The sequence below is a fragment of the Cervus canadensis genome, chromosome 6, assembly GCF_019320065.1.
Source record: "Cervus canadensis isolate Bull #8, Minnesota chromosome 6, ASM1932006v1, whole genome shotgun sequence".
Classification (NCBI taxonomy): domain Eukaryota; kingdom Metazoa; phylum Chordata; class Mammalia; order Artiodactyla; family Cervidae; genus Cervus; species Cervus canadensis.
Genome location: NC_057391.1, coordinates 8,867,295 through 8,891,614, shown reverse-complemented (window position 1 = coordinate 8,891,614; position 24,320 = coordinate 8,867,295). Strand labels below are relative to the sequence as shown.

Genomic DNA, 24,320 nt, shown 5'->3' with positions numbered 1-24,320 from the left:
ATTCTGTTCATGGCGTCCTTGCATTTCTGCTGCTTCGTAAAGGCCTTGCTGGGCAGGCAGGGATTTCTGTCCATGTTTCCAGAGATAGGAGCGCGGCAGGGAGGGGATGTGTGATTTACCTCCATCTCTGGCAGGGAAGTGCAGGATCTGGGATTCTAGCCCTGGACCTCGGATGTTCAGATTAAGCCCTCCCTGACGGTAATGAGAAGAAACAGAGGAGCTGGGGATGAATTATGCAACTTTGATTCCAACAGAGGGGAGAGAAAAGTGTGAGGATCAGTAGATTGTTCTCTGCATCAGCCACCAGCAGGAACCGTTCCCCAAGGCAGCCTGGCTTCTTTCTGAGGGTGAGCACAGGTGGGCAGGGCAGGGATGCTGGAGGGGGTGGGATGGGAAGGCTTTTTGTGTGAAACAGTCCTAAGTAAAGTGTGCAGTAACATTTGGAGAGCCTGTGCCTGTGATCAGAGAGGCCACGACACCCATTGTTAGCATCACTGATTCGGGCTAATTTATTTCTGGGGCACAGCCTTTTCTGAGGGCTTCTCCCCAGGTAGCTCAGCTGGTAAAGAATCTGCCTGCAATGCAGGGCACCTCGGTTTGATTCCTGGGTTGGGAAGTTCCCCTGGAGAAGGGATAGGCTACTCACTCCAGTATTCTTGGACTTGCCTGGTGGCTTGGATGGTAAAGAATCCACCTAGGTTCTATCCCTGGGTTGGGAAGATCCCCTGGAGAAGAGAATGGTCAACGCGCTCCAGTATTCTGGCCTGGAGAATCCTCATGGACAGAAGAGCCTGGCGGGCTGCAGTCCGCGGGGTCGCAGAGAGTCAGGCAGGACTGAGCGACTAAGAACGGCACAGCAGTTTACACTCGCACTATCTCCAATCCGCTCACTTTCCGGTCTCCAGCTTCCCCTTCTCTACTGTAGACATTTCTGCTTAGTACTGAACTTAGCTTGGAATAAAAAGAAAACTTCTATTAAGATGTGCTAATAAAAACCTTAACCGCTAGTAAGTACCTTTAACCACACAGCCTCAGATTGTTTAATTGCTATAAAAATCTATCCCCCCGTTGATTGAAGAGCTGATATTTGCAAGTTGATCGTGGAGACTGTAGATGCCTCCCTTTCTGGATGCGGTGCCCTTGGGAACTCCAGCCAGTGTGTTCCTGAAATGTTATCTGAGGGGAATTCGGGGGGTGGAGGGGGTGGGGACGGAAGGTTTCCACTTGTTTCCCTAATGCTTCCCCGTATCCTATACAGATTATCTTTGCGCCGCAGTCCTCGGAGGCAGGAGCCCCCTTTCTTTGGCCACGTGCTCTTCCTTTCTTTCATTACTGTGGCTAATCAGAAGTTGGCCAGACTTCAGTGTCTCTTAAAATCCTTTCTCTCTGGCCGTGTCCAGGAAGTTGAAGTGCAGTGTCAGAAATGATATGAGTTGATGAAGAAGAAATAAACCCAGGCAACACGTGAAGAAGCCTTGGCAGTCCTGCTCCTGTTTTTCTGTCGTTTTGATCTCAAGGAACCAGATTTCCTCCACGTAGAAGGAACGCGGCCTTAATCGTCCCTGTGCCAAGGAGCCTGAGCCACGTCTGCCCATGGGTCTTCTAGGTTAGGGCTGTGCTTAGGCTTCTCAACTCTGGGATGAAAACGCGCCATTTATGCTTGGCAGAGTGCAGAGAAGTCACACGTCTGCAGCCTGAGCTATATGAATATGGAGTAAAAATAGCATCTGTTCGGGGAAGCAGAACATTCCAGAATGCTTCGGTCCCCTCTTGGCACCAAAGGAGAGAGTGGAGAATAGGGGAGCAGAGAGGGACTTGAAAGAGCTTCTTGTTCAAGCCTTTTAATTTCAGCTCAAGACGCTGAATGACTTGGCTAAACCTCTGTCCCTGTGCGTCTTGTTGGACAGCTTCGTAGCTTTGATGCCCAGCATGTATTAGGTGCTTCACGTGCACTTGAGTGAATGATACACGTGAAGCTGCGACTCCCAACTCCTAGTCTAGTGCTCCTTGAGATACGTTTATAGGCTGAGAGGTCTGTAAAAAATGGTGTCGAGTAGCTTGTACGTAGTTGAGACTTTCTTGAGATTACATGTAGATTAGAAAAGTGAGACGTAGCTAGATTAAACTGATTCCTTACAATCGGCAGTGCAGCTGAGGGGAAGACAGGCTTTCTTAGGCTCGGGTGGCTGGGAGGCAGGATGCCACGTGGTCGCCTGGGTGAGGTGCCCTGTAGAGGGCGTGGCCCCAATCGCTCTGCCTCCCTGGCAGAGTCAGAACAGTGGTGGAAGTTGGGCTTGAAATCGCCCCTCTACCCAAGAACAGCACCCAATGGCCAGAGCCCACTCTCCTTTTGTGGTTGTGTGTGTGTCTGTCTGTCTGTCTGTCTGTATACGTGGCACTATGCATGTGAACGGAAGGTCCAGATACTTTCAAGCGCTGCAGCCGTAGGAGAAGGACTGTCCTCCACGCTGACTGACACCGTTGGCCAGTAAGTCAGGCTGTCCACCACTCCCAGCCTTAGTTTGAAAATTGCAGCCCTGCCGTCCAGTGGCCCCAGCCAAGTAAACCAAGTTGTGCGGTGTCACGTGCCTAGAGACCCACGGTGGCAAGCACGCAGCCGCTTTTAGGCTTGTAATTCAAAGCATCATGATTCATCTCCCTTGTCTAACATCCCAGTTAAGTCACACAGTTACCATTGCAAGCGAATTTTAAAATTTAGAATAGTTTGTTGTTGATCAGTCACTAAGTCGTGTCCAACTCTTTGCAATCCCACGGACTGTAGCATGCTGGGCTCCCCTGTCCTTCAGCATCTCCCAGAGTTTGCTCAAACTCATATCCATTGAATTGGTGATGCTGCCTAACCATCTCCCCTTCTGCCACCACCTTCTCCTCCTGCCCTCAGTCTCTTCCAGCGTCAGGATCCTTTCCAGGGTCTCTTCGCATCTGTTGGCCAAAGTATTGGAGCTTCAACATCAGTCCTTCCAAAGAATATTCAGTGTTGATTTCCTTTAGAATTGGCTGGTTTGATCTCCTTGCTGTCCAAGGGACTCTCAAGAGTCTTCTCCAGCTCCACTGTTCAAAAGCATCAATTCTTCAACACTCAGCCTTCTTTGTGGCCCAACTCTCACACCCATACATGACTACTGGAAAAACCATAGCTTTGTCTATATGCACCTTTGTTGGCCAAGTGATGTTTCTGCTTTTTAATATTCTGTCTTGGTTTGTCACAGTTTTCCTTTCAAGGAGCAAGTGTCTTTTAAATTCCTGGCTGCAGTCACCATCTGCAGTGTTTTGGTTATAGGAGATTAATTGAAGATAAAAAGCTGCCAAAGAGAATTTTTAAGGTCAAGATATTTTGTTTGAATTCACAAACACTGGAGTGATGCTGTTGTTCACTGCTTGGTAAGTTTCATCCACACCTTCTGACAAAGCCTCCCGGTTTGGCTGGGTGTGTTTACATCTTTTTAAATTGACCTCTTAGCTTCCTCATGTGACTTTAATACCAGGGGCAAGTGTGCTTCCTCTGAAACCCTTGGCACCTGACCAGTTCCTTGTGGAATTTCTTTGCTGCCTCAGAGGGAGAGAGCACAGCTCCCTCTGAAAACCTGTTTCACCCAAAAGTTCCTTCACAGGCTCGTGAGACGGGTATGAATGCTGGCTTCATGTGACACCTCTTTGCTTCTGTTTAGGAAGTGGGCAGCAGACATCCAGTCTCCTGGTGGGTCAGAAGACAAGCTGTAGTCTAACCCTGATTGATGCCTACAGGAAAAATCTGCTGAGTAATCAGCTTCTGCTCTGTATTATAGATCATAGGGCTTATTGATCTAAAGCTGGCGCGCATTCGGCAGGCCAGAGGTGGGTCTGACTGGGTCTCCATAGCCCCAAGAAGAATGATGACGACTGGATAAGTTATGTGGTCTTGAGTAAAAAGAGCAGATAATCTTGCACAGTGGCATCAATCATTACTTTGTTTTTTGGTGAAAGTCAGGCTTGAGGAAGTGATTTTATGGTAGTGCTGGCATGACCTAGTGTTTGAACTTCTCCTGGAGGCTGTTCCTTGGCACTGACATGGTTCTTTGTGATCTTGTCCTGAGTTGTCCAATGTTAGCATAGCGCTTTGGCAGTGAACAGTAAATATTACACTCGAACCTGAAACATTCTATGTGAAAAACCATGCAAATTAAAAACAAATTCAATTTTTAAGAACACATATATGTTGATAAAAACAGTGTGTTTGGGACATCTGGTTTCTTGAATTCAGTTACATGTGGGGAAGCTTGATTATCTTCTGCAGGGAGGAATGAGATGAGAGTGCATGACTTCCTGGCTATGAGCCTTGAGCTTTTATGAAGGGTAATTTAGAAAGCAAACCTTTTTGTAGAAAGGTGTTTTGGTATTGCCTATTGGTGAAGGTGTACTTTTTGTTTATTTATTATTTTATTGCATGTGACATTGTTTCAATTCAGTAGTTCTCTTTATCTTTCTTTTTTCCTTTTTCTTAGTAAGCAGTTCTATGGGGATCTGTAACCACAATGACAAGAAAAGGACTAATGGAAGTTTATATAGTAGTGTTCATGTTTACAAAATTAAATGCTGAAATGTGATGGAATTCTGTATTCATAGGGTTCCAGCTTGCTGTAAACATTTAATAAGTTAGAAGATTGATTCATATTTGTGATGTTCTTATTGTAAAATGAAACCATAGTATGTATACATTCATTAGTCACTCCCCAACTAAGGTATAAATCATGTTAAGTGCAGTTTTATAGGGAGTAAGGGTGTAAGAATCAAAGTTTGTAGTTCTTTTGTAAGCATCTTGCTTATGTTTCTGTAACACAAATCAGATAGGTCTTTCATGGGCTCGTTTCTCTCTCTTCCATGTGTGTTCAGTCTCCTAGTCATGTTTGATTCTTTGTGGCCCCGTGGACTGCAGCAAGCCAGGCCTCCCTGTCCCTCACCATCTCCTGGAGTTTGCCCAAGTTTATGTTCATTGCATTGGTGATGCCAACCAGCCATCTCATCCTCTGATGCCCTCTTCCATGTATACCTCTGATTTTCTATAGGTTATTTCCTCCTCTGCCTTGCTGCTTCCTCAGAACCAAGATTAAATCCTGATCATCACTGCAGTTTCATTAGCCCCTGTTTATGAGGCCTCAGCCATAGGGTCTTCACAAGAGGACTGGGTACTTCCTGAAGTTGGGCTGGGTTCCAGGGATGCCTGGGTCCATGTCTTTGGGTCCTTTCTGGATCCCAGTTGTACCCAACAAGCAGCCCGGCTCACCTTGAATCACAAGGGCATGCATTTTCTGTCGCCTAAACATGTTAATGATTAAACACACAGGATTAGATATTGTTTGGTGAGTGTGCAGCCCGTTTGAGGATTTTTGCCAGTTAACAAGCACAGGAGAACTATATATCAGACTCTTTGGAGGAATGGAGTGCTTGGGAGACAGCCCTTCTGAGCCCCAGGAGGAACGGGCTCTGTGTTTGGACAGGACCCTTGGTGGGGCGGAATCAGCCTAGAGGCAGGCAGGCCTGGGCTCCAGACCCCACCTCCCACAGCCAGGATCCATGACCCCAGGCGAGTTACTGATCTCTCCAGGCCTTAGTTTGCTTATCTGTGAAATGGAGATAATCATATACTCCCTGGGTAGAATTGTTATGATAATAAAGGAGGTAGCTTTCTGTAGGCAGATCTGGAACCCAGTAAGCAGCGGTTATCGCCACTGTTGCTAATACAACAGGAACAAGTTTGACTTTAAACTCTGGAAGTTTCTCCCAGATGGTTGGCCTCCTGTGTTGGTTCTCAAAGCACTTGTGTAGCTGGCGTTTTAAGGCCTTTTCTTCTCACCTCTGAGCTTCCTGGCGCTCCTTGTCTTGCTTGTCCTGCTTCTGTAAACTGGCCTCTCCCAGGGCCTCCTTTGCTTTAAGGATCAAAGGAGTTCTAGAGTATTTTGACATGAGGTAAAATTAATAGTCGTTTAAAAGTTAAGTTAGTCCTGTGGTCAGATTTGTTATTGGGTGTGTGTTCTCGGGCGTGAGGCCCTTGCTCAGTGGCAATGTGTGGGACAGCTAAGGATCTCCCTCCAGGAGGGGAAATCTTCATTGGAAAGGGGGTTCCAGAATGCAGAAGTTTATAAAAAGTGTTTATGTTTGTCCTGGGAGAAGGGTAACACGTCACAGGCCATTAACAGGCCTGGCTCACACCCCAGTGTGCACCAACCCAGCGATGTAATTTATTTCACTGAGGGAATTGTGGTTTTTCATGCCCTGGATAGGTGTCACTGGAACCTTGTTTCAAGAGGAAAATGGCAATTAATGTTAGAAACAAGAACTACTAGCCTTACAAATTTGTGGTGGAAGAGACCCAATAAAAATGACGATCAGAAGTTCCCCAAAGGTGAGCATCAGCATTTATAGATAGTGTTTTCTCCCTGGTAAGCTGACAGCTCTTGCTTTGTAAGTATGAACCAAGGTAGGCCTCCCCCAAACAGCAGGGCACGTGCGAATGTTCCTCCAGGGAAGAGAGTCGGTCCGGGCTGTGGGCCGGGCAGGGAGGCAGGCAGGCATCTGTGTTGGCTTAGGGACAGCTGGCCGAGGCCCGGCTGTGTTTGGTCAGATTAGGCCGTGTCTGTGTCACTGCCGCTATTGTTCCCCTGCTGGGAGATGGCAGATGGGAGAGGCTGTCCTCAAAGGGCGGCTGTTAATCTATAACTGGGGGTTTGCTTGTACCCATGCATAAACATTTCAGCTCATTATTTTCAGAAACAAAAGGCCAGAGCATATGGGAGCCCTTTGGTTCTGATTCATTTAAAGTTTGTTTTTTGGTTGGTTTGTCTGTAGGATTGCTTATGTAACTGGGTCATCTAAATTGAAAGTGACTCTTAAAAATTAAGTGAAAGAATGATTTCAAGATGAGAAGTATGATTTTCCGACTTTGAAGAGAACTCTTTCCTTAAAATGACACTTTCCGGTGGAGCATGGCATCTGTGCATTTAGCTCATAGAAAGTCAGCTTTCCATGCACAGTGCAAAAATAGGGGAGAGAGAAGTGACAATGAAAATGCTGTGGAGCTGCTAACAGTCTGCTCTGTTAGATCGGGGCTTTAGAGCAGCGGTCCCCAACCTCCGGGATCTAAGGCCTGATGATCTGAGGTGGAGCTGATTTAATAATGATAGAGATGAACTGCACGATAAATGCAGTGCACTTGAGTCATCCCCAGACCGTCACCCCTGCCCACCGCCAGTCCATGGGAAAAATTGTCTTCCACGAAATTGGTCCCTCATGCCGAAAAGATTGGGGGTTGCTGCTTTACATATAGCAGGATTTCTCAGCCTTGCTGCCACGGGCACCTTTGTGCTGAATCATTTCTTGGCTGTGAGGCTGTCCTGTGTGTTGCAGGCTGTTTAGCACCACCCCTGGTCTCTGCTGACTAGAGGCTATCAGAACTCACTTCCCCTGGTTGTAAAGATCCAAAGCATCTCCAGACACGGCCCCTTGTCTTCTGTGAGCTGGGGACAGGAAGTGGGCAAAGGCAAGATCCTTTTGGCTGACAACCAATGCCTTGCAGTGCGAGTGTTAGAGATTCTTTTCTCTCTTGTTACCGAAGTGATCTGGGTTCCAGATCTTCTGATGAATCATCTTGCCTTACTGGGTATGACTGGGTTAAAAGGAAATAAAAAGTGAGCCCTAATGAGTGTAAATTGCAAAGCGTAACTTGGAGAAACTGAGTTTACAGCATTAGGGATTACGTCTCAAGGGAGAGCGACCTCACTGAAATCTCCTAGAGGTATCTGAAGGCCAAAACCTTATAAAGAAAAGCGATTGGTCCTTTTAAAGAAATCCTGCCTTGTCAGTTCAGAACTGACACTATTTCTTGGTAATAGTGGGGCTCGTGGCCAATTTCTAACCCCAAGTCTGTCGATTGCATCTGGATAGTGTCACTGGACTGTTTCCCTGCTGTTTTTGACCAATTTTCTGAAAAGCAGTCATCCTGGTTCCCTTTTCTCAGGCTCAACATCTCAAAACAGGCAGTTCTGAAAGGATATGTTGAGGCTCACTGCAAACCACCTTTGTCAGAATCTTTGAATTACTTTTTTATACAAGTTCTGCCTTGTTGGTGGGAACACTGCTGTTCAAGTCCTGAGCTGGTGTGTAAGGGGTCTGCCCTGTGCAGAATGGCAGGCGCCCCAGGGGACAGTCCCAGCTAAACCCAGCCTTCCAGCCACCCCCATCGATGTGTGAATGAAGCCATATTGGACCCCCCAGACTAGCACATCCATCCGCTGCTGCCTAAGGACCCCGTTGCCCTGTGGAACAGAAGCATCACATCAGCAGCTCCTTTCCCAGATTCCTGGTACACAAAATGTGAGACACCATCAAAGTTGTTTAAATGACCCCTAAAAAATTAAATTGGGCTCCCCTGTGGCTCAGCAGTGAAGACTCTACCTGGAGGTGACTACCTGGGAAGTCTTGCCACCATCCCCTCCTGGCTTTGTGATTTTTATGCAAAATATCCCGAGAACCAACCTGTAGTCAGGCTGGCTGCAAAGAAAACCTGAGAAGGGAGATTGGCATTTGCCAAGGGAATGGCAGGTGGGGGCGAGAGGAATGGAGGGAAGCACGGAGGAGGAGGACAGGAGAGGCGGAGAGGTGAGAGGCTGGAGGACACCGTGCGTCTGTTGGTCCTGGGAACCCACATCCCGACACCAGCTTCACCAAGGGGAGTGCTCTCTGTCGTCATCTAGGGGAGCTACCTTCAGGTGGTGTTGCTGGCGTGTCCCCCCAACAGAGTGGCAGAGAAGAGGGGGCAGGCTGAGGAAGGAGTTTGCTGGTTCTATTTCTTGCTTATCCATCGTTACGACTTCTCGGTTATTTGCATTTTGGGAACCAAGTGAGTGGTTCCCTATGTGTCAGAATATAGGTTCTTATTAAGTGTAGCACCAGGTTTTGAATCCAAATTGGATTTTTTTATTTTGGGACAATCTGAGTTTTTTTGCATAAGGATGAACAAAGGAAAGGACTTCTGTTGATTGGAGATTGTCTGGCAGGTCTTAAGTTAATTTGAAATCTTGTGTTTAGAGTTTATGGAAGAACAGATTAAGAATGCCTACCGTATATGGATTTGTTTTTAGAAAACAGTGTTCTATTAGCCGCTGAGTCCTGATGACTTTTCAAACATTTGGATTGGTTTTAGTCTAACGGCCAGGGTAACAGTGCAGCATCGAGGCAGGAAAGGGAGGAAGTCTGGTGCATGTAGTCTTCTTGTCTCTCCTTCCTTTCTTCTTCTGCCTTTGCTTTCTGACAGGTATTTTTTGGTTTAAATTTTCTTGATGTGCTTTTCTGTTTACTGTAATGGTTCTCGAGTGAGTCAAACCTGAATGCTCTCCCCGCCCTCTCTACATACCAGGGGTGTTTGGATCTGGAATGGGGATTTTAAGATCCCTACTTTTAGGAAGCAGGGACCAGGAACCCTATATATCTATTGCTGGAATCCCTCCAGAAATGTTGATTAATACTGCCCGCATTGTGCATGCAAGTCAAAGGCTCATCCACAGTTTATGGTAGAGAAAGAATCTTGAACCTTGATTTATTAACTGACTAGCTAAGATAAAATAAGCTAGTGGGGTTTGAGTGGTTAAAAGGCAAGGCTTTGGAACCAAACTGCCTAGATTTGAAACTAGCTCTAACATTTACCAGCTGGATGGTCTTTGGGAAGTTAACTGGCTCTAACATTTCCCAGCTGGGTGATCTTTGGGAAGTTAACCAGCTCTAATGTTTCCCAGCTGGGTGATCTTTGAGACATTAATTAAAGTCTCTGCTTCAATCCCCTCATCTGTAATTAGGGGTTAATAATACTTCTTAGGTTTTTGGGACAATCAAACAGGTTAGAACAATACTTAGCATATTTTAAGTATTCAATAGTTACTTCTTAAAACTCAGCATTCAAAACATGAAGATCATGGCATCCAGTCCCATCACTTCATGGCAAATAGATGAAGAAAATTGAAAACAGTGACAGATTTTATTTTCTTGGGCTCCAAAATCACTCTGGACAGTGATTGCAGCCACAAAATTAAAAGATGCTGCTCCTTGGAAGAAAAGCTATGACAAACCTAGACAGCATATTAAAAAGCAGAGATATCACTTCACCAACAAAGGTCTGTATAGTCAAAGCTATGGTTTTTTCTATAGTCAGGTACAGATGTAAGAGTTGGGCCATAAAGAAGGCTGAGCACCGAAGAATTGATGCTTTCAAATTGTGGTGCTAAAGACTCTTGAGAGTCCTGTGGACTGCAAAGAGATCAAAACAGTTAATCGTAAAGGAAATCAACCCTGAATATTCATTAGAAGGATTGATGCTGAAGCTGAAGCTCCAATACTTGGCTACCTGATGCGAAGAGCCAACTCATTGGAAAAGACCCTGATGCTGGGAAAGATTGAGGGCAAGAGGAGAAGGGGGCAACAGAGGATGAGATGGTTGGATGGCATCACTGATTCAATGGACATGAGTTTGAGCAAACTCCAGGAGACAGTGAAGGACGGGGAAGCCTGGTGTGCTGTAGTCCATGAGGTTGCAAATAGTCAGACATGACTTAGCAACTGAACAACAACGACAAGTTACTTCTTTCTGATAGAAAACCATTCTAAATCATCTCAAGGCCTTCCCCCTATTCTTAAATCTTTTAGTCTCTTGTTTCCTTTTTCTAAATATGAGCTGTATTGGTGTTCACATAATTATATTTGCAGAACTGATGTGAATTTTACCACAATTTTAAGTTCAAATATAACAAAATGATTTAATAGTATTTCTTGAAGACTTTTAATGAAATGGGTAGAGTCTTACAATAGAAACAAAATTTGTATGCCAGATACCATGAGAAGAACTTGTACTAGATTTAGGATTGCTTTTCTAATTCTAGAGGTGGCACTAGAAAGTACTCTCTTTCTTCTTGAAATAAGTGGGTTTACCCAGAGCCTCAGATGTTCAGAGTATGGGTGTGTAATAATGAGCTTTCTTGACTTTCCCACCCTCCTGATACCTATTGGAGGTGAGAACCCTAGCCAGAGAAGATGGGTGGCTGTGAAAGTCTCTCAGTCGTGTCCGACTCTTTGGGACCCCATGGACTATACAGTCCCTGGAATTCTTTAGGCCAGAATACTGGAGCGGGTAGCCTTTCCCTTCTCCAGGGGATCTTCCCAACCCAGGGATCGAACCCAGGTCTCCTGCATTGCAGGTGGATTCTTTACCAGCTGAGCCACAACGGAAGCCCAGGAATACTAGAGTGAGTAGCCTATCCCTTCTCCAGCGGATCTTCCTGACCCAGGAATCGAACCGGGGTCTCCTGCATTGCAGGCGGCTTCTTTACCAGCTGAGCACAAAGATGGGTAGAGCTGTCCTAAAGGACAGCATTTGTCTATTGGGGCTGCTTCCTTGGGGGTCCAGCTAGAAATGGCGCCAGCACATCAGGCAGGTCGGCCCACGGCCTTGAGGGAGGGAGATGAGACAAGGTTCAGGCCAGGATTGTTCAGGCCTCTTTACCCATGAAGGGCTTTAAAACGTAGAGCTAAACCCCGTCATCCACTCATGTTTCTAACATATCATTAGCACCCCAATCATCAGTCAGCAAGCATTGTTGCTAAGTTCTGTTTTTCAGCTATTGTAGAGTGCTCTCTGGCCACCCAAGAAAGAAGATGTTATTATTAAGTGGCATTTGCTTCATAGGCTCTGGGGAGGGTACTGACCCCAGGCCTCTCTTGCAAAGATAGCTGCTGACTCCTCCCAATTATTTCCCCAGTAACCCTTTAACTGTGATATTTAGTGCATGTGATATTTAGCCCCATTTTGTACCTGGTGAAACTGAATCACAGGTTTGACAATTCTCCCCCACAAGCTTCCTAGAAACTTCTTATGCCTAAACAGTTTCTCCTCACCCCAGACAGTTCCATGCCCAAAAAGTTTGACAACTTTCCCAAGACTGTACAACCAATAGGTAGGAGAACTGGGTTTTGGACCACATCTCTGCTTGATCCAAATCCTATTTAAAATCGCTACTTTGGTCTTTCTCTTAGTAGGAAATAGACACGGATAGTCCAGTTTCAAATGGATTTTAAAATTTGAAACTGAGAATAACCAGCAAGCAAAGACAGATGGAAATTACTCAAGATAGGGGAAGGTTGATTTTATGTAAACAGAAGACAGTAATAATTAGCATCTGTTTTGTGCCAGATGCTACAACTTCCCTATGGAGTATTAGACCCATTTTATAGATGAGGCAATAGAAGCTCAGTGAGTATAAGTAGCCTGTGTAAATAACACAACCTGTAGGTGAAAAGAAGGGATATAAATTCTATTCTAACCACATGATACTGTGAAAAGGCTGGGAAGATCTCATTGTCTCATCACTTCCACTCCTAGGGTACATGGGAAAATCCTGGAATTCATTCCCAGGAAAACCCAATGTCTGTTCCAAGCTTCTCACTGTCATGTGGAATCAACAGCCTTAACTTTGAATTCATTTTCCGTCGGTGAAACTTACCCATGGCTAGAGAGAGAAATGTGGCTTCCCAGATGATGCTAGTGGTAAAGAACCCACCTACCAATGCAGGAGACTTAAGAGACGCAGGTTCGATCCTTGGGTCAGGAAGATCCCCTGGAGAGGGAAATTGCAACCCGCTGCAGTATTCTTGCCTGAGAAATCCCATGGACAGAGGAGCCCGGCTGACCATAGTGCATGGGGTTGCAAAGAGTTGGACACAACTGAGCGTCTGAGCACAAAGAAAGAAATAGTCCACAAGGGGGAGGGAGAAGGCTGGCAAAGGAGGCATGACCTCTAAGTTGTCGATTCCAGGAACTTGGCCTTGTTCCTCTGAAGAACCTGGAGAAGAGCCAGTGAGCATGGCATTCTTTGCACAGCAAATGCATCAGCTTCCGTGCACAGCTGCCTGTCCACTGACCACCCCATCCTTCTGGTCCACCCCATCCATCTGCCCAGAGGACCTGAGGATTGCCAGGCGTGCATGTGGTGGAGCTCACTGGGGAGGAGGAGCTGGGATGTGTCTGTCTGTCCTCGAGCAATTAGTGGGCCATCGGAGCATCGTAAAGGATGGCTCTTTGCTCAGTCTAATTCATTAGGAAACCACTGTCTCCCCAGCTCGTTTGGTGCCAGACTTGAGGGTAGTGTAGATAGAGGACCAAGTGCTGCTATAAAATGGAGTCCAGTGCTTTTGATTCAGCCCCTGGCACCGGGCCTCTGAGCCATCATTACAGGAGCTGGTTTCATAGAAGTAATTCTGGGTCCTGGGGCAAGGAATGAAATGGCAGCCTTTGTGTCGGGGAAATGTACCATGGGTAGGTAGCTGACTGCTTATTAGTTTACTCTTTCAGCCAAATTATTTTTGTTGCTGTTAAAAATTAATTTTAATAATTGCTTTTGGATCAAGCTGTTGAATAACTGAGCCAAGTTTTCATGCCCAATGAACTTTTATAGCAAACTCTCCTCTCTTTATGGGGTTATTATGAGGATGATATTTGTAAAGCACTTTAACTGCTTACCAGAAGGCTCTGGATAAATAGTGGTCATACTTTCAGAGTTTTGGAGGAATGGATCTCCAGTGGCATTCCAATCCCAAAAGATGCAGATCTCCCTCTCCTCATTTGCTTTAGTGACTATTTTCCGATTCTTAATTTCTAAAGAGCCTCCTGTGCAAAAGACTGGGGTGATTTTTATATTTCCATAACTATATTCAACTGGTTTTAAAAAAATCTGTTTAAGAGGAAATGTTTTCAAAGTATAAAAGTTTGAATTGTAAGTAGATAGTTGGAAATGCTCCATGTCAACGAACCGCCAACTTTGCATTAGTTTGTAACAGAATGTCTAGTGAAAAGCAGTGTGCAGTGTCCATTATTTTAAAAGAATATATTTTTTCTTGCTGTTCTCTTTTGCCTTTTGTCAGGAAAGACAGCAAAATATAAAATGTGTTGTTCTTTCGTACTGCGGGATTTTAAAGAATTAAGCACCTATTGTGTGTGTGTGTGTGTGTGTGTGTGTGTAAGGGTTTGTCTGTACCACGTGTGGGGAGAATGGAATTAGAAAAAGGCTTCTCTTTGTGAACAACAGATTTTTGTAAACCTCAAAGTTTGAGCTCCCACATGATCCGTGATGCACACAGCGGCTGTTAGGATTGTAAAAAGTGAACCTTAGAGTGTATTCATTCCCGGCTTAGAATCTTCCAGCCCTTTCCTACTACACACAGGATGAAGTCCAAATTCCTTGTGGTGATACATGAGGCAGCAATGTGATGGCTTTATGGCAGCCTAGTGTAATCATCAATATGATGGCTTCATGGTAGCCTAGCCTATACACTAATGAGTGAATCTTTATACAGCTTTTATGGCATACAGTATTACATTCATATTCACAATATAGTATTGGAAGCATTGTTACTTAAAAACATCTGCGATGATAGGCTGATATGCAGTTTCTCTAATTACAAGAGAGTCATGCTGTACTGTAATATAATTCTTTGAAAGCAAAGTTATAAATTGGTAAGAAAATAAACACATTATTAGTTTTATATTAAATATTACTCATCGTATACCTATGTAAGTATAGACTAGAATTCACTTAATATGCATTCATGACCTACTTTACTTTTTCTGAATTTTCTTGATATTTGTAGGCTACATCATTCATCTGTGAGTTTTTTAAATTGTCTCAAACCTCCAAAAAAGTTTCCAGTATGTTCATTGAAAAAAAATCTGTGTGTAACTGAACCCATGCCGTTCAGACTCCTGTGTTGTTCAAGGGCTAACTGTGTTTGGTGGGTGTGCTTAGACTGCCTCCTCTCTGCTCTCTTCTTCTGTTACCTCTTGGTAAAGCTTCATTTTAGCGCCGTCCCCTGCTTGGACAGGGCGCATGCTGAGTGCAGAGAACCCGGCTGGCATTTCCTGAACTGGGACAGGAAGGTGGGCGTGTGCTGCCCAGGAGGCGGGTCTGGTGCACGTGGGTGGGGCTGACCGGTGGTCGGTCTGCTCAGTCTGGGGTCCAGGCCAGTCTGGGATGAAGACCCCAGTAGTGCTGCAGCTGCTAAGTCAGGGAGACGCGCCCGTGCCTGCAGGTCAGGCTGTGTCCATCCATTCAGGAACTTCTGATGTGTGGCAGTGAATTTCATCCTGTAAAATAGGATGACTGTCACCCTCTCTAGGAGAAAAGATTCTTTTTTTTCTTTTTTTAAGCTTAATGCAGAAAGTTCAAACAGTACATAAAAGCATAGGAAAAGGGCAAACCATGCCAAGTACTTACCTTCTCAAGATAATTATTGCCCGTATTTTTTCTGATTGTTACACATAGATACATACAACCTCAGGCATATGAAATCATAAGGCATTGTTTCATTCTTTGCTTCACAATAAATTGTGGTAGTCTTGCCACGTCAATAAATTTAGGCACCTTCTTTTTAATATCTGGAGAATATTCCGTGTAATGAATGTGCTCTGGTTTATTTAAGTCTCTTATAGATGGAATGTTTTCCCTGTTATGAATAGTACTCCATTAAGCATCCTTATACTGTCCTTCTCTGTCTCATAGGGTAAATGGATTAAAACTACTGAGTCAGAGGATTTGGGGTTTTCATGTGAGTTGACTGACTACCGTCAGAAAGGTTGAACCATCCTTTATTATCCCATAATGAAGGAAAGTCCTTGCTGACTTTAATGTTGTACATTAATGTATTTTATTAAATGACTATATCATTTCCCAAACTTTTTAGCTGCTTTTTTTTTCTTGGCAAATTTATTTGGGATAACCATTTAAGGAGAGATTTGTATGATGAAAACTGATTAATTTTGTAGCCTCAGTGGTTAGAAACCAAAAATGAATATCCAGTGTACATTTTCCCTCACATTATTTTAGTATGCAGTTATGTCTTTGGCTTGTGTATTAAATAGTCTCTACATTGGAGGTTATGCAGTTAAAACAGTGCCCTTTTCCAGTCTTTATTTTGGACAACCTGTCATGCTCCATATTTTCATGTTACTGCCAAAGTTTTGCCAAAAAGGACTGACAATAGAAATAATAAATATTATTTTGTAATTTGGTAGGGATTTTAAAAAAGAACTCTTGAGTCCTTATTTGGAGGTATAATCTTCAGATGAGTATTCTAGCATTTCTGCTAAGGAAGCACTGCACTCATGATTGGCTCTGGTTTCTTCTAGAATGCTTTCTCCCTTCCTTTCCGCCTGTGAGAGTTTTCCCAGATTCACGTGATTCATGACCTGTTGCTCTGCCTCTTTGAACTTTATCTCCTTGATCTCATTTGTCCATCCCCTGGTGTCACCTGAAACTTCTTACCAGTTCACTGATTAATTGCTTATCTTTCTTTTACACTTTCTTGAGTTTGTCTAATGATAGGGATATCATGTATCTTCTTAAAAAGCCTTTTTGGTGTATGTTCTTTTACTGCCCGGAGTGATTTAACATTTGAAGTTCATTACGTGCTCCCTTCATCTGGGCCTTACACAGGTCCACAAACCACAGACTTTGGCCGTTGAGATTATTGCAATACCAAGGTGTAGGCACCTTTAGCTTAAGGGGAAAAACAACACCAACTTTGTTTGGTTGGCTCCTTATTTGGAATTTGAAGGGATGAGTTTTAAAGTAGTTTGAGAGAGTTTTTTCCTTAATGTCTTGTCTCCTCATTAGGTAAAGCCTTTCAAAGGAGCTAGACTTTTCACGTTGAATTTTGATATAAAAGGCTGGAATCACTAACTGGAAGGCAGGGATGGCTAGTGAAGAGGCTAGTCTAGAATAAAGTGGGAATGAGAGGTGGGAAAGCAGAGGAAGGGAGAAACTTGGATGTACAAAAAAGACATTTTGGAGAAGATCATTGGAGCAAATATGGCAAGTTTGTAATTAGATGATCACTTATTTTTAACGGTCCTTATCATCAGAGTGGCAAGATATGGACCTACGGAAGGAGATGCCCAGCAGCTTTGGAGTAGGTTTATATAAGCTGTGGGTCTGTGATAGACTCAGTGCGGCTGCTGTCTTTACATACCCAGTCCTCAGGCTGCCAGGCAGATCAGGATGCAGGGAACTTGCAGTGAGGCACACCGTATAAAGTGCTTGCTCGTCCATCTAACTAAATGACAGGGGTCTGGGCTGAAATTGATTACTCTGTGACAGCTCAGATTGTTTTCCAGCAAGCAGCTGGATTGCCCTGGTGTCTAAGCCTGCTCGTGGTGAGTTGTATGAAAATGAATCTTTCAGGACACCAAGGAACGGATACCGAGCCGTTCCTCTAGTGCTGTTTAATAACTCACATTCTTGGTGCAGTAAGTGGTAGTTAATTACCGAGTCTTTGATCCATTGGGGAACCATTTGCTAATTACTACTTCATTGCTATTTAATAAATGTCTGTCTTGCGCATGAAGTAGCTCTGTGCGGTAATTCATGGCCTAGTCCCTAGTGGTGGGAAAAAGTCAATGCCTCTTCTAGGAATGTGCATCTGAAACCAGCCGGTCAGTTCGGTGTAAAGCAAGTAAATGTGCAATAAAATCTTTCAGTTGGTGCTATTTGTACTTTTGGTTTTCATAGACTAGGTATTCTTCTTTGAAACTGTTTCTGTTGTTGTTGGTTGATGTTGGTGTTTAGAGATATACTTAAGGTTGTTAAATTTTTGGTTTTGTCAAAAAATTTTTTCTTTTTCTGCTAAAGAAGCCAACTTGAGAGCTTGTTGCCTAGGGCATTGTGGACACTTGGTAAATACCTGTTGAGTTAAATGGAGTCATGCATTTTAAGACAGATTTTTGCTGATGACTTTTTGCTGTTTATGTTTTTTTCCCCTCTTTCATGAGAGCTCATACTGAAGATGGTAATTTTGTGAAATGTGTTCTTGAATGTCATTAACTAGAGAAATTTCTCTTTATGTGGTGATGGTGAGGGTTATATAGCAAATGTGAAAGCTTTGGAAGGGCCTCAAACCAGACCGTAAATGTAAGGTAATTAATATTGTCCACTGACAATACTACGTAGAAATGATTGATCTTGGATTATTTGAAGTTCTGAGGAATTCTAAATTGTAGAGCTGATTAAAGATAACCCATCTGCAGGTTGTTGCATCTTGATTCCTGGGTGAAATTTATGACAGATCAAAGGAGAAAGTCTTGAAATTGATTTAATTGATGCTTTAAAAAAGGAGCACCAAAAAAAAAAAAAGGGAAAAAGAAAAAAAAAAAAGGAGCACAATGGTTGCCTTTTCTAGTGAATTTGCCCATTGTAGAAGCCAGATATGTCATAAAATGACCCATTTGAATTCTTTTCAGTTTACATGGTATTACGGTCATGGTGGTGATAATGGTGACATAAAAGATCCTGCAAATCCTGGTGAGTACTTTGAAGGATGGTGGAAGGAATGATTGACAGCTAGCGACGTAGAGAAGTGGTCCATAAAACAGGTTCCCACAATGGCTGACGCCCAGGTTGGTGCCATCTGTTTCCCAGATAGATGTCATCCTGTTTGGATACCGAGTGATAGATCAGTGCATGTCTCGCTCCTAATGGCCACCCGCTTTTGAAGTTGCATCAATTGCCTGGATGTCCTGTAGAATGTCTCATTTTGTCAGCTAATCAACAGTTCAATGAAACACTTTTCATTAAACTCCTCTCTCTAATAATGTTTAAAACATAATTTAAACCCTAGGCAAACCAATGCGTCTGTCACCTGGCTGCAGAAGCCTATGAACATAGGCAAAGTCTGCAGTGGAGCTGGAAAGGCTTTTCTTACCCCAAAGATAATGGAACCTCCCATCACATTTTCTGATAAGACATTTTAAGAGATGAGTTTTCAGAGGCATTATTTTGTACAGGTTTGTTCAGCAAATTACTAGTGTATGAAACTGTAAACACATTGATCAGATGTAAAGTTAAGTACATTCTTGAGAAAATTCACCGTGTCTTTAATCCTAGTGGCTTAGTGCTATGGTTTAAGTAGAGGGATTTAGGGAGTTCATAAGTGCAGGGAATAGAATAAACAAAAAGGATTCAAGGAATGTGTCCTGAGCAGCACTAATGTAGAACCTCATTCCTCATGACTCTCCCCAGGGATCCTGTTGGCCCTATTATGAAGCCAACCTTCAAGAAGCCACAGAGCAGAGATTTATTTTTATAAAACAGATTTAAAAATTAATTTTATTGGTCAGAGTGTACATGTGATGTTGGCGTGAGTACAGGTTTCTTTGATCACATAGCAATCTATTATTGGTCTCTGCTTTGACTTTCTACAGTGAGCACTTTCTATTCATGTGAGATTATTCTGTGGTTGGAAGTAATGAGCAGGTACTATTGTATTTTAAATATGTAGCATTACTGTAATGACATTCTGTATAGATGCATGGACCACATTCAGCTCACTTGGAATAGCCCACATAAGAAACTGACCCTTGAACAATGAGGGAGGTAGGGGCATCAGTCCTCCATGCAATTGGGAATTTGAGTAGGGTTGATTGTCGGCCCTCTGGTTCCTCCATATCTGCAGATTCAACCTATCAGGGATCATGTAGTACTGTGGTATTTACTACTGAAAAACATCCACATGCAAGTGGACCCATGCAATTCAAACCCGAGTTGTTCAGGGTTCAACCGTATTTCATCCTTTTGTGTGTCATAGTCTGCTCCACCAGCCCATATTAGGACATTGGAGTTCTTTTCAGTTTGAGGCTGGCATAAATAACTCTGCTGCAAACATTTTTAAGCAGATTGCCTTTCCCATTGGAGTCTGTTCTTAGGGATATTTCCCCAAAAGAAGTGCCTCATGGTGAAGGGTGTGGACTCGTGTAGCTCTCTCTTGCTGCTTCTCATTTGCTTCAAGCACCCTCTGAGGAGATGTAACGAGAAAGAAAAAGATGACTGGAGTGAAAGGAGTTGTCTCTGAGGTTTGAAACCTTTGTATCAGTAAGAGGAGAGTTTTCAGATCTCTAAATGGAGACTTTGCCTGCTGCCGACTGACAGATGAATTAGCACAGGCTGTGGGCTTAACCAGCTGTGGGTTCACCTGTTATCTCACCCTCTGAGCCTCGGGTTTCCATTCCATAAGATGCGTGTATTAACACCCGCCTCCTTGTGGGTGGTGGTGAGGTTTAGATGAAGTGATGTGCTGTGAAGTGACTCGCTGGCAGAGGTCTGGCTCATCCCAGGGCTCAGCGAGTGAGAGCCGCTGTGGTGTGTCTGACCACGGGCCTGGGGCAGCAGACCCCTGGGGTGGGGCTGATGGAGCATGGGCAGGTTGGTCCCCGAGTCCTTGGGCTCTCGGATTCTTCTTGGAGGTGTTCACCAAACTCCAGGTCAGCCACCTGGGCTAAGTCCTTACGGTGAGACCCATTCTCAGGTTTGTGCATGAATGAACACGGGCGGTGAACAGTCTTTGTGGCTTTGACTCCCCCACAGGACTAAATCTAATAGGAGTATCAACATCTCTATGTAGCCAACTTTTTAACCACTCTTTTTTGGTACCATTCTTTGTTGTTTGGTGAAAAAAATGGGGAATTTGAGAAGGCTGAGTTCCTTTTAATCCTGTATTTTCTTAGCTTGAATAAAATGTCTTTAGAGAAGCTTGCAGATAAGAATTTTAAGTTGTAAGAAAACGTTGCACCTTTCTCTGTCTTATGACATTGATAGGATTCTTTATACCTTAAAACCACCTAATTTTAACAAGTGTCAGTGTCATTTGGGCCTTAATTTATCACACCCCCCCCATTTCCCTTGTTCATTGCCTTCAACATCCCCTCCAACCATGGGTGTATTTTTGGATCAATGATTTGTCTGTCTTTCTGCATATCAGATACGCCTTCCTTTTCTGGATTTCAGTGGCATGTCTTTTAAATATGGTACCTTATTTCATTAATGTTTTGAGGGGAGGAGTCTAAACTAATGTGTTTTCTGCATAAATAAATTCTTCAGAAGCAGTTTTCAGCTTTTTGGTTTGAGGAGGGTTAAACCTCCCCACCCATTTCCTCCTTCATACTGAGGGTCCAGCCTCAACATTTAGATTCGCTCAGAGGTGTTTAACTAGGGATGTGTGCCTCTCCACACCTGCGTTTCCCCCGATGGAGAAACAGGAGCTCTGAGGAAAACGGCTTTAGCATGAGGAGGCTGAAAGGCTGGGAAAGTGACCTCTGTCCCCTTCTCCATGACGGCTTCTCTTCTTTCTCCAGCAAGTTAGCAAGTGCCATGAGGAGAGCGCAGCCAACCGGGGGATTTCATCCTGGGTTGGTCCTAGCCCTGAGGAATATGTGTGAGGGGTCGGAAGGCTTTTGTATTGTTTTCTTCTAATACAGAGAATGAGATGGTTGGATGGCGTCCCTGACTCAATGGCCGTGAGTTTGAGCAACCTCCAGAAGATGGTGAAGGACAGGGAAGCCTGGCGCGCTGCAGTCCGAGGGGTTGCAGAGAGTCAGACACGACTTAGGGACTCAACAACAGCAATCCTGTTGAATTCTTCGGTGGTGTATGTTTGCTGCAGAGATGGGGATACTCTCATTAGATTTAGTCATTCTCTGTTGGTTTTTTTTCAGTTTTTTTTGGCCATGCTGGGTCTTTGTTGCCGCGTGGGTTTTTCTCTAGTTGCGGTGCATGGGCTTCTCATTGCAGTGGCTTCTCTTGTCGCTGAGCACAGGCTCTAGGGCACACAGAAGTTTTCCAGGCTCCAGCAGTCATGGTTCCCAGGCTCTGGAACACAGGCTCAATAGACGTGGTGCACAGGCCTAGTTGCTTCTTGGCATATGGGATCTTCCCAGACCAGGGGTCGAACCCACCGCTCCTGCATTGGCAGGCAGATTTTTTACCACTGAGCCACCAGGGAAGCCACTCTCTGCCGGTTCTTAAGGAATTAACACCTTTCTATTGGGGTTCTGCCTCCCTCTCTAGGGCCCTTCACGGTGAGTCTTAATTCCTATACAGACCTGAGCGGAGGAATTCAGTGAGCGATCCCCGACTCTGCACTCTCGGGACCGTGTGCTGTGGGATCTGCCTTCTCAGTGGTGGTTTTGTAGCCATGATAGAATCGTCCCAGCCTAGGACATCTCAGGGTAAAACAAATCACCCGCTCAAGAGAAGGCATTTGTTGTTACCTCACCCTCACAAAGAAGTCAAGGGTCCGAATATCTATCATCCTCACTGACACCTCGCCTCTCCTTTCATCACCAGACCAAATGGTAGGAGCCGTTCTACTTAATTGTGTTTTCACAGTTTTTCCTCCGAGGCTTCCCTGCTGCTGTTTCTTGATCTCTCAGACATGAGTGCCCTCCAGGCCTTCGGGGTCAGGCAGATGGCAAACATGCTGGTCAAGTGTTCAGCAGATTTCGCTGGGATTCCCTTTTACTTTTTAGTGTCTGGTGAGTTTCAGTTAATTTTTTCTTCTTTTTTTAATAGCTAATTTAAGTTCAGACACTGGCCAAAATAGAATGTGGTCCTGGCCATCTGCTAAGTTTATATTCCATTGGAATATATTGAGGAAATACTGAGGAAGTATTTCCTCAGAACATTGACTTTAGTTACCAAGTTCCTAGTATTTTGTTAGTAATTGCTCTCCGAGGGAGTAAGTGTATTGTCTGCTTGCGTTCATTAGTCATCTCTCTCTATGAAAGCTTTATGGTTTGATTTTTGAAACTCAGAGAAGTTACTGGTTGACTTTGGTTATAATTTTAGCTTCTCTTTTCCTAACCCATCACCCCAAACTGAAGAGCTTCCTGATGAACTCTTACTCTGAACTTGGATGTGATCGTATATTGGGAGAAAAACGTGAAATAACAGTGCTTCTGTTACAGTTAGTATCTAGTTTGCTTACTTGACAAGAATATATCTAATTTTATTTGAAAGGATCACTTTTAAGTGAAAAACCTCACCTTGAAGTTTTCCAAACTCTTTGGAAATTTAGTAAGTGCAATGCTTTCAACTTCAGTCTTTCAGAATAATTTTCACATGTGGAAAAAGCTGCCTGTATTTTTTATCTCCTCTGTTTCCCTAGGAAGCATCTCTTTCTGACGAGTATATTGCTTGTTCATTATTAATCTAATTGATTGCTTAAAGTCACTATTAAGATTTGCTTGGTCACTTAAAGTTTTCTTTTAGGCAGAGATTTGACTTTTGAGTAGTCACTTCAAAAATTCTGTCATTTCAGGCATTTTCTAAATAGAACTCCAGAAACTGCCAATAATTTGGGAGACAATTTGAAAAATCCCACGTTTAAGGAGTAAGAAGCATTAGAAAGGCTGAGGTGGTCACACATGCAGAAAGACATCTCATTTCCTGTGCCAGCTAACACGCAGTCAAGATGCCAGAGCTGGGCAGTAAGCCTTGATGTTTCTTATTTAGTTAACTGTTGGGTTGGCAGGCAGAGCCTGTGTGTAGACCTATGGCTTCTTCTTAATAAGTTCTCCCTGCTATGAAGAGGGTTTTTCCTTAACATTTAATCTTGGGAAGTTTTTTAGCTTCCCTGGTGACCCTGGTAGCTTACCAGACGGTAAAAGTGTCTGCTTGCAATTCGGAGACCCAGGTTCGGTCTCTGGGTCGGGAAGATCCCCTGGAGAAGGAAATGGCAGCCCACTCCAGTACTCTTGCCTGGAAAATTTCATGGATGGAGGAGCATCGTAGGCTGCAATCCATGGGGTCACAAAGAGTCAGACATGGCTGAGCGACTTCACTTTCACTTTTTTTATCTGTAGGAATCATGGAAGTTTCAAATAAAATCAATTTCTCAAAGCAGTTGAGAAAATAAAACTGTATCTGTAACCCTTGGGGGAGGACAAGAGCATGGCCGTGTCAGAAAAGAGCCACAGATGAGGATGCCAGGCTAACAGACGAACCAACCATTCCAGTGTGGCATTTCCTGTGACCTGTTGCTTGAAAAACTGGGGATAACTGGACTTGGATTATGTAACAAGCTTGTTACTGAAATGACTGTATGTTCCAATTTTGTGAAATAAATGAGATTTTTTCATGTTTGAGGGCTTTGCACAAATGTAATTATGCTAACCATGAAAATAAGATTTTTTTTTGTTTTACTTTGAAATATTATTTGAAATATAAAATACCTCATGAGATTACTGGTTAAATGGTGGATAGACATTCATGACTATCTTTTGTTCTCACTTGAGAGTACTCAGGAGAGCACTATTCTAGTGGAACTCCACTAGAAATCTTTCTCTACCAGAACGCGACATTAGATAGATCTGTTTTGATCAAGTGATTAAATTGTTGTGCTGTGAAAATAAACTCATTGTGAGCATTGTGAGGCTGCCTTCACCCAGAAGTTCCCAAATTGTC

The 24,320-nt window shown here is 43.8% G+C and overlaps 1 protein-coding gene across 3 annotated transcripts in view; it reads left to right on the top strand.

Annotated features, from left to right (window-relative positions):
- LHFPL2 (LHFPL tetraspan subfamily member 2) overlaps nucleotides 1-24,320 on the top strand; it is a 169,891-nt gene that overhangs the window by 20,786 nt on the left and 124,785 nt on the right. The window contains exon 1 of one of the 3 annotated variants that reach the window (XM_043470732.1): nucleotides 3,270-3,402. The exons of the other annotated variants lie outside the window; for them this stretch is intronic. The gene's annotated coding sequence lies outside the window, so the exon portion shown is untranslated. Of the gene's footprint in view, nucleotides 1-3,269; nucleotides 3,403-24,320 lie in introns of those variants that run through there. 3 annotated transcript variants of the gene reach the window in all.